Genomic DNA, 9,513 nt, shown 5'->3' with positions numbered 1-9,513 from the left:
GATGGTTTTGGTATCAAATATTAATCTAGTTGGTACTTTATGGGTCAAAAAAAGAACATTTCCAGTACTTTCTATAATAATAGTGAAGAACTAACAAGGCAACAACGCGAAAACGAGAATATTTATTTTTGGACGTACCAAATTGATTTGTTTTATTTTTTTAATTCAGATATTAATTAAGCTGTATTAACTTTAAATGCTTACAAAATATATTTTATATCAGCATTTTTGGGCGTAATATAATTTTTAGTATATTTTTGCTCTTTTTTTGTTGATATTGAAAGACAATTAAAATGTTTGCTTTTATTGGTTTCCTCTCACATTGTATCATCGTCTAAGAAGTAAGAACCATCATGACCAATCTAAAAAAAATTGAATTTGCCTTTTATGTATTAATGGATTCGTATTTTAAAGACATTTGAGACCGTGTATAATAAATTATTTGTGATGTTTGACCGACAGCAGGTCATAACTTTTCTAATAGCAGTTACTAAAAACACAAAATACATAGCCACAATTTTCACAGACCATGAATTAAATTGTCATAGTGTTTTAACTCTTTTATTTATTAATAATACATAAAATAGAAATCAATTGAATTATTCAACAAAACCACGTATTTTTGTACACCAATACAATTTACAGTACATAATTTACTAACTACCTAGATACAAAACTTAATAGATATCATAGTATCATCCAATCTACAACAATAATTGGAAAATTGTATTGTTAAGTTTGTTAACGTAAAAATTGTTGAGATAATGGTACAAAATGGAAATATGAAATAAAATGTTAAATTAATAATTTGAATCATAATTACGTACATCATACATTCCTACACATTGTTTTTATTTAAGCAATTAATATTTATATTAGAGGTATTATAATATGTTTACGGACATAATATTACATATTATTATATTTATATATCTAAAAAAGTATTTGATTACGACGCGCACCGTCGCCGGTTCGAATCTCGGTCACGGGCGGCACTTCTCTCCGGGCAGACATCTGTCTGGAGAGAGAGGTCACCATCCCCCGACCAGGTATGGCACAAATCTACGGGTGCCCAATTTAAAATTCTTCCAACCTAAAACACACGTGCTTACAAAAATCTGCAGTACCCTCCCCCATAGTTAAAAATTACCCAATGGCCTAAGTTGCCGTGGGTTAATAATAATAAAAAAAAGTATTTGAATTAATTATATAAATTACCACAGTATAAAATGTTATGAGTAGTTAAATAAATCGTACTTACCTAATTTTGAACATGTTATATATTTATATTTACAATATAATATATTATAATGTTGGTATAATGATTGTCCTTTTTATTTTTCTCCTTTATCTATACATACAAATGTTTGGTTTTTTTTTTTAATGATCGGATTTTAGTACGATTTACTATACATAGCAAATTTCACAACAACAATATTGCTCGGCCCTAGCACAGCACAATAAAAGCTTAAAAGTTTTTTTTAGTAACGAGACCAAAATGATCATCATCTATATGTCTGAACATGCTTGTGGAGATCTAGGATAAAATATAGACGTGAAGTCATTTAGACGCAGCCGTTTGGTCGCGAATACATTTGGACGCGAGGGCAAATTATAATTATTCAATATAAATATACATATATAGTAGAATAACCATAAAGCATTAGGTATAGTTTATATGCATACATTTTATTCAAATATTTATACTAATTAAAAATTAAATTACATATTATGCACAAATTCAAAATATTGCTTATAAATATAATAATTAATGTTCATAATTTAAAAAATGCAATAATTACATTACACATATTATGCATAATAATTAAAAATGTAATCGTCAATGTACAGAAACATTTTGGGCTATCCCTCTCAAAAATGTCAAAATTCCCATTTGTTCATAATTTTGAACAATTTTTAAACCAATCTAGTAAGGGTTGTAATTCGTCTGGTAAGTGGTAAGTATTCCGACAATAACTCAATTGCTAAATCAATATCATTAAAGGGGATATCATTTTCACCAAGATTGAATAACCAGCATTATTTCGATAATTTGATACAATCCCTAAATCACATATTTTTTTATAAACATTTTAGGAAAAATGATAAAGACAACCATACATTTCAGCATTTGGATACTCAATTTTTATAGATTTTAATATCACTTGTTCAAAATCACAAGATATTGAAGTCGGGTTTAATCCAAGTTTTAATTGGTTTAACATTTTAAATAAATGAGTGTATATTTTATCTTGTTTGTTGGGCAATAGAACGTATATAAGTGGGTGTACACCTCTCAAAGCTTCAGAAAGTATCACAAAAACTTGAGAAAAAATAGCTGGAGTGGTTTTAAACGTTCCATCACAGTACCAGACTTTTGAATTATATGAAATGTCTAAACTACGGTTTCTTCCAAAAATTAAAATATGATTCACGCCTAGTCCACTATCATCCAATAAAAATGGTTAAGTCATACCTGCTGATGGTGAGTAAACTGTTAAAGAGTCAGGTATTTCTAATGTTAATAAGTCTTGTAGTGCACTCAGCGATACTTGAATTTCATTTCGTTTTCGTCTTACTGCTTTTTTCAATGCTAGGCTGGATGATATTGCACCCTAAAATAAAATACAAAAATAATAAATAATAAAATGTGCATAATATAATACACCTAGAACTTTTGTTCCTGATAACATAGATCACTGAATAATTTTTAAAATTTACTAAAATTCAGCTGCTTCTAATAATCCAGAAATACATTCGTTTATTACAATCACTTTTAGCTCCATGGTTTCAGCCACTCTATTTTTCAGACGATTGATGGCAACCGTCGCCTCGACTTTTGCAGTCTCCGAATCATGAGTGTGTTCATCAATGCGTTTTAGTACGTCTTAACTATCAATTCCAGTATGAACTCGTGCTTTACACTCACGTTTGTATTTACACCGCCAAAATCTTTTAAGTTCATCAGAACTTAGTTTGTCAAATAAATATATAAAACCATCATCATTAAAAATATTTTGATCTCGATTCGACTTCATTAATAACATAGCTAATTAAAATGTATTTCGTTAAAGTAAACGTAACCACTGCTTTCGGTAAAGTGTAGACTAAAATTGTTGTAGGTTGGATTTTATTGATTTTGATAACGTATGTGTAAAAGTAACATAATAATAATTGAATTCATATACAATACTGGTTTAAACAACTTCGTGCCTAAAAGATAACGTCGATTTCGATAATGTCAGATAATCCCCAATATCGTGATCAAACTATAATGTTAATTATAATTTTGTTCTCGCGTCCAAATGTACTCGCGACCAAACGGCTGCATCTAAATGACTTCGCGTCCAAATGGCCGCGTCCAAACGGTTTTGTCCCTGTTAGTGTTGGCGGTAAGCACCGGTTCTATTACATAACGGTTATAGTACGGTTTCAATGCCAGTAATACATTTTTTTATCATGCATTGTATCTAAGTATATACGTTACCCACTCAGACGTAGACAATATTATATTAATATATAAAATGAACACCCGGGTAATTTACAAATCATACAAATAATATTTTTTCTTTATCCAATTTTATTGGTAAGGGTATTGTCCAGTTCTCTCCACCCATCTCTAATAATGTACATACATCGTCAGTCTTTCGTGATCTACCTAATAACATTATACCAATATAAGATCGAAAATGTTTAGCCAAAAACAAATTTGATTTGTAATGTGGTGTCAGAAATATAATATATGTTAAGACCTTTTTTAAGACTTGCTAGAGTATAGCTATATGACTATTCCAGAAAACAATGTTCTGAATTTCACCTACACGATAAATAATATTAAAATGTAGTTTTTCTTACAATCAATAATCACATAAAATACGCTATAAATAATTATATTATAATAGGCGTAAATAAAAATTTGCAATGCTTAACATTTCACGTGGATGAGTCGAATCGTGAAATATTCGTTGTAGTTTTATTGTTTTAATTCTCATCTCCATAAATAGTGCAGTGATGTGTGATTAAGTAGAATAATACAAAACAAAATGTCACCAAGAGTTATTAGGTACCTACTACCTACCTAGTAGCTATAAAAAACTTTGGTGTTGACTAGTTTTTAAAAATATAAACGGTCTATAATTTATTTTATTGATTAATTACCTATACTTAATTCGCATGTAGCATGACGTATTCAACATGTTGAACACACTAGGCAAACACTATTTAACAAAACATAATTTATTACAATTATAATTATGATTATAAATTATAATGTTATGCAAACACTAAAATATAATATTTTTTGGTATTTCTCCATTTTACACTGTAAACATTAAATGAATATATTATGTATAATGATTCATAGTAATAATATTACAATATATACTCCGAAAGGCCGTTTGCGATCATCCGGATAACGTTTTCACGGGATTAGTAACTATAATGTTGTTCACACCTTATACGGCGTCGCAAGTGATAATACATTAGTCGATGTAAAGGTACACTGGTTGAAATTCCTTGTGAAATCAGACACCGTACCTATTAGCAGTATTGGGAAATATCTAGACAAATTTATCTAGATAAAAATTATTTATCTATATCTTATTTATTTATGTTATGTATCAACGGACATCTGCTCTAGTGATATGCACGCTTATATTTTGCGTAAGCACTTGATTATGATGTATTGATGTATAAAATAATGTACAAGTTCTGTGAAAATTGTAACTATGATCGAATAATAAAATTATTTTCATTTTTACCGTCTTACATTGACAGAGTTCAGGCACGGTCATAAAATCAACCATGAATATAATGAAGATAACCCAATGTAACAATCGGTTCTGGAAGCGAATATTTTTGTTCTTAGAGCTCGTATGGATCGTTTTATTTTATGTGATTTTTTTATTTCGATTGCGAAGACCCTTCGACAATAATGATCAAGAACAAACGCTTGCCATATCACTTCAACATCTCGACGAGGAGCACAGAACCAACATCAAGCTGACTGAAATACGGAACAATCTAAGTCAAAAATACATCTAGCTGAAGTTGTCTTTAATTATTATTTCGACATTGCGCTAGTATTCAGTATATAATTATATTAGACCACAAATTCAAAGTTTGGACCATATTGTCATATGCCTGCGCCGAAGTTTTATTTTTTTTTATGACAGTTGAAGCGTCGGAAAGCAACCTCCAGAAGGCGGTAAAGTGAGAATCCCCATAGTGCTGGGCGGTTAAGTAGAAATCACCAAAAGTGCTAGGCGCGTTCATCACGCGTATCCTCTGCACAACCAGATACCGACATCTTTACCACGCTCCTTACAAAACATAAACTTTTGTATACCTCATCTTATTATATTCATATTATCCTCCTTGCATGGCACGTTAACATTTTTTTTTATGAAATTATTTTCGTAGAATAATTGGATTGTTGCATAGATCCCTGCATTACATTTGCTGTGATCGATGAACGCAGAGGCGTGACAAAAAATAGTATAATATGAGGATCGTGTGGGAAGGCAATTTCAGTCGAAAAGCCCGCAAAAAAGCGCCACACAAGTCGACCGCGAGTAAAATAGCTCACTTTTCGATCTTGCCACACAACATACTATTTCGAATAAATATATAAGTTGTTTTGTGATTCATTAAAACAGAATATAATATGAAAGAAAAAACAGGAACAGCGCTCGAAGTTTCTTTCACTGCAGTCATCTCGCGCATGTAGAAAAATATTATAATACAATAATACAAATAATTATTAAGTACAATAATATTATATATGTGGGGGATGGAGTGGCCTAGCGGACTGAGGCATCGGTTGTGGCGCGCACCGACGCCGGTTTAAAACCTCGGCTGCGGGCGACATTTTTCTTCGAGTAAGTCACGGTGTTCGGAGAACCAGTGTCGCCATACCCCTTCCGGGCATAGCAGATACCCACGGGTGCCCACTCAAAAATCTGCCAAACTATCAAACACGCGTGTTTACCTACAGTACCCTCCCTCACAGTAAAAAAATCCTCCCAGGGCCTAAGTTGCCGCGGGTTAATTAAAAAAAAAAAAAATATTATATGTAATGGAATATTATTATATAATTAATCATTTCGTTTATGTTTTATGTTTTTAGACTGAAATTCAATGAAATAGATGTACACACACCATCCAGTTGCAGTATTAATTATCTTACCTTTTAATCACACCGACGCATACAATATAATTATGTATAGACGTTCGAATTCTTTAATGTTTTAAAAAGTCTTTAATTTTCTTTTTCTTATGTTTTCGTTTAATGTTTATTATGTAAAAAGTATATTATATCCCAACAAAAACAATACGTAGGGTAAAATTCACTAAATACTATTGTCTATAATAGATAATCATATAATAAACGTTCAATGGCTTTTCTTTATTTCCTATATTATGTCAATAAAACTTGCTCATCTTACAAATGAAGAAAAAAAAGTAAAATATTATACGGCCTGTCTGAAGAGTACGAATTGTTGCGTCGCGAATTCAAATATGAAAGAACTTTGATATTACGTCATTTCTACGTTTCGATCGTTGACCAACGAAATCGATGATTTAAAACCGAAAATTTCTAATGTGAAAAAAATGGTCGACGAACACTATAGATCGTTATTGAGAGATATGTGTATATGTGATACTATATTTTTTAGCTATTCTTTCGACCCCCTCAACTGATTTAAGATGATTTAAAATGGCTCCACAGTCCACACGTGAGTTTCGTTTTGACTCACGAAAATCGAACAATTCTTTATTTATAATAAAATATAGGGATTGCCATTGATTACAAAATTAAATTTCCTGTAAACTAGCTGACTCGCTACGCGAATGCTATGGTATTTTTTTAAAAATAAAACAAAATAATATTTGATTTATTGCGATTTAATCATGTCGTATATTGTAGACAGTCGTCGCTGTAATATTATTTTATGTAAACATATTACATGTAAAAATCAACGTAGCAATTTAGATATTAATATAGGTCAATGAAGCAAGATGTGCTGAGGCAACAAAAACTATTTTACTATATAACTATATAACACTGCCGTACGCGCAAGGACAGGGAGTCCCCGTTGTCACTGAGTGAGTCGGTGAGAACGGGCTACGGCGGTCTGAATCCGCAAAGTGTTTAATTTATGTTTGTTTTAAAATTCAATAAAAGTGTTTCCGACCATTAAAACGCGAGTTGAATTTTATTTCTAAGTCTTCTTTGTCCTTACCTTTGAATATTGAAACAGTGCTCAGACCCACACACCTATAGTCAATGAGGTTTATTGCAAACTGAACAGTGCTCTGGTTGTGGCGTCCTAATAGTCATTCCAAATTAGGGAACGGACGTAAGATCGACAAAACGCGTACCATCGTACCTCAAAAGCTAACAGTGCATTAATCTGAATTTATTCTAGAGATAGTCATTAGCTTAGAGTGTACGGAGGTAAGGCATATAGTTGGTTCATCGCGTATTATCCTATACGGGTGATAGGTACTACAATCAAATGTACAACAAATAAGGCAATGTCCATATATTTTTAGGTTATAGATTAAAAACTGACTGATTTTAACCAACGATTTAGTGAATATTCGTAAAAATATATAGGAGAATTGAAAAAGAAAAAAAAAACTTAGAACTACTTTAAAAAATACACCAAGTGCTTTATTCATATTTTTTCTATAACCCTCGAATTAGTTGACAGAGCAAAGTGCACTGATGGTAGTATAGGAAGTATAATTACCTTGTACCTACAACAGACATTGGTGTTGACTCGTTTTCAAAAATAGAACCAGTCTATAAATTTAAGTGTTTACTAACTATAATTAACCACGTTGAACATTATAAATTATAAAGTTGTGCAAATACTAAAATATAATATTTATAGGTAGGTATTTTTTTGTACAGGATAAGTTTTACACATTTCACACGTATCGAAGCCACCTATGTAATAATATACGGTTGTGAACGAGTGATCGTATTTTAAATTTGAAACATTAAACGAATAAAATTATAATAATTCAGAGTAATAATATTTCCAAAGACCGTTTGCGATCATCCGGATAACGTTTTTTTCTGAATTAGTTGTACAATGTACCCGCCTTTAGGGCATCGCAAGTAATACATTAGTATTTTAAAGTTACGCTCATTGAAATTCTACGTGAAATCAGACACCGTACCTACATATAGAGTTTTTATTTAAATAAATCTGTCGGTAAGTAGTTCGAAATTCGGTTAATTCTCTCTCTATTTCCTATGCATCGTTTGAATAGTCGTGCTGCAGTGTAACGGTGTTTCGACTCTTTGGGGGATCTTCATATATTATCTTCAATAATTCTTTACTTAGAGTTATTATAACGCATCATAACGTGGGCTAGGGTTTACAGTTATTTGAAATATTTGGTTACTATAGTAGTCTAAGATGTTTTTTTAAATATTATGTCGTGTTTTAAATAATATTATTTTTATTTTTTAGAACATAATATTTTAGCCGAGTACTTATCAATACTCCTGTCAAAGCAGGAACTTTTAGTTTTTCTAATTCCAATATCAAATTAAGATAATCCAATAAAATACCTGAAAATGGAATTATACTGATAATTGAAGATATTTTACAAGATATTTGGAAGAAAAAAAAAGGTGGGCAAGTAGCTACCACTCCACTGTAATTAGATACCTATAGATATATCTCTAATGGATGTGTTAAATTTGAATTCAATTATATAAAATCATTATATTCGAAAACAAAGTAGACTGTCGGTCAGGCTATAATATAACTAAATTTATTTATGTATAAATGTATTATATTATTACTATTAATTTATTTATTTTACTGTTATACATTAGTAATATGGTAGGTTTGATTTTTGCCAAAGATTTGCATTTAAAAATGTTATTCTGTGTATAAAATATAATTAATTAGGAACAAGTCTAGTTTACCGGACACCTTTTTTTTTTGAATTTTTTTTTTGAAAAGGATTGTTTTGACAAGTTAAGAACGATGGTGCAAAAAAAAAATTTGCGGAAATGATTATTTTGGAAGTTATAGCTTCCCAAAGTTAACGATTTTACGTTTATACGCGTGCGCGCAACACTACTATAATTCACGCGGAGGACCTCGACATTTTTATTTTAAAAGTTACAAGTCTCATTTTGTTTTATTTTGTTTAATTTTTATTAATAAATTATTCAAAGCATTCATTTTCATTTTCATTTTCATCTCCAGTTTCATTTTCATCTTCGTCTTCCGTTTCATACTATAGTTAATTACCTACAGTAAGAAGGGCAGTGATTACACAGTTTGCGGCACTCCGCTCCGCAAATCGAAAATATCCCCCAACTTGCTATGCAACACCACCTTAAGTAGGTTACAGGGGAAGTTATGTCTTAGTATATGGTCAGTGTTACACAGTTAGCGGCACTCGTCGCTGCGCACCTCGGCGCCGTCGCTCCGCTCCGCAAATCGAAAATATCCCTCGACTTGCTATGCAACAACACCT

General features: G+C 31.2%; 1 protein-coding gene across 3 annotated transcripts in view; it reads left to right on the top strand.

Moving 5' to 3' along the window:
• LOC100166593 (alpha-(1,6)-fucosyltransferase-like) overlaps positions 1-9,513 on the top strand; it is a 29,707-nt gene that overhangs the window by 6,067 nt on the left and 14,127 nt on the right. The gene's annotated exons all lie outside the window — the stretch shown is intronic.

The sequence above is a fragment of the Acyrthosiphon pisum genome, chromosome A1, assembly GCF_005508785.2.
Source record: "Acyrthosiphon pisum isolate AL4f chromosome A1, pea_aphid_22Mar2018_4r6ur, whole genome shotgun sequence".
NCBI lineage: Eukaryota > Metazoa > Arthropoda > Insecta > Hemiptera > Aphididae > Acyrthosiphon > Acyrthosiphon pisum.
This window is presented reverse-complemented; position numbering and strand designations above follow the sequence as displayed.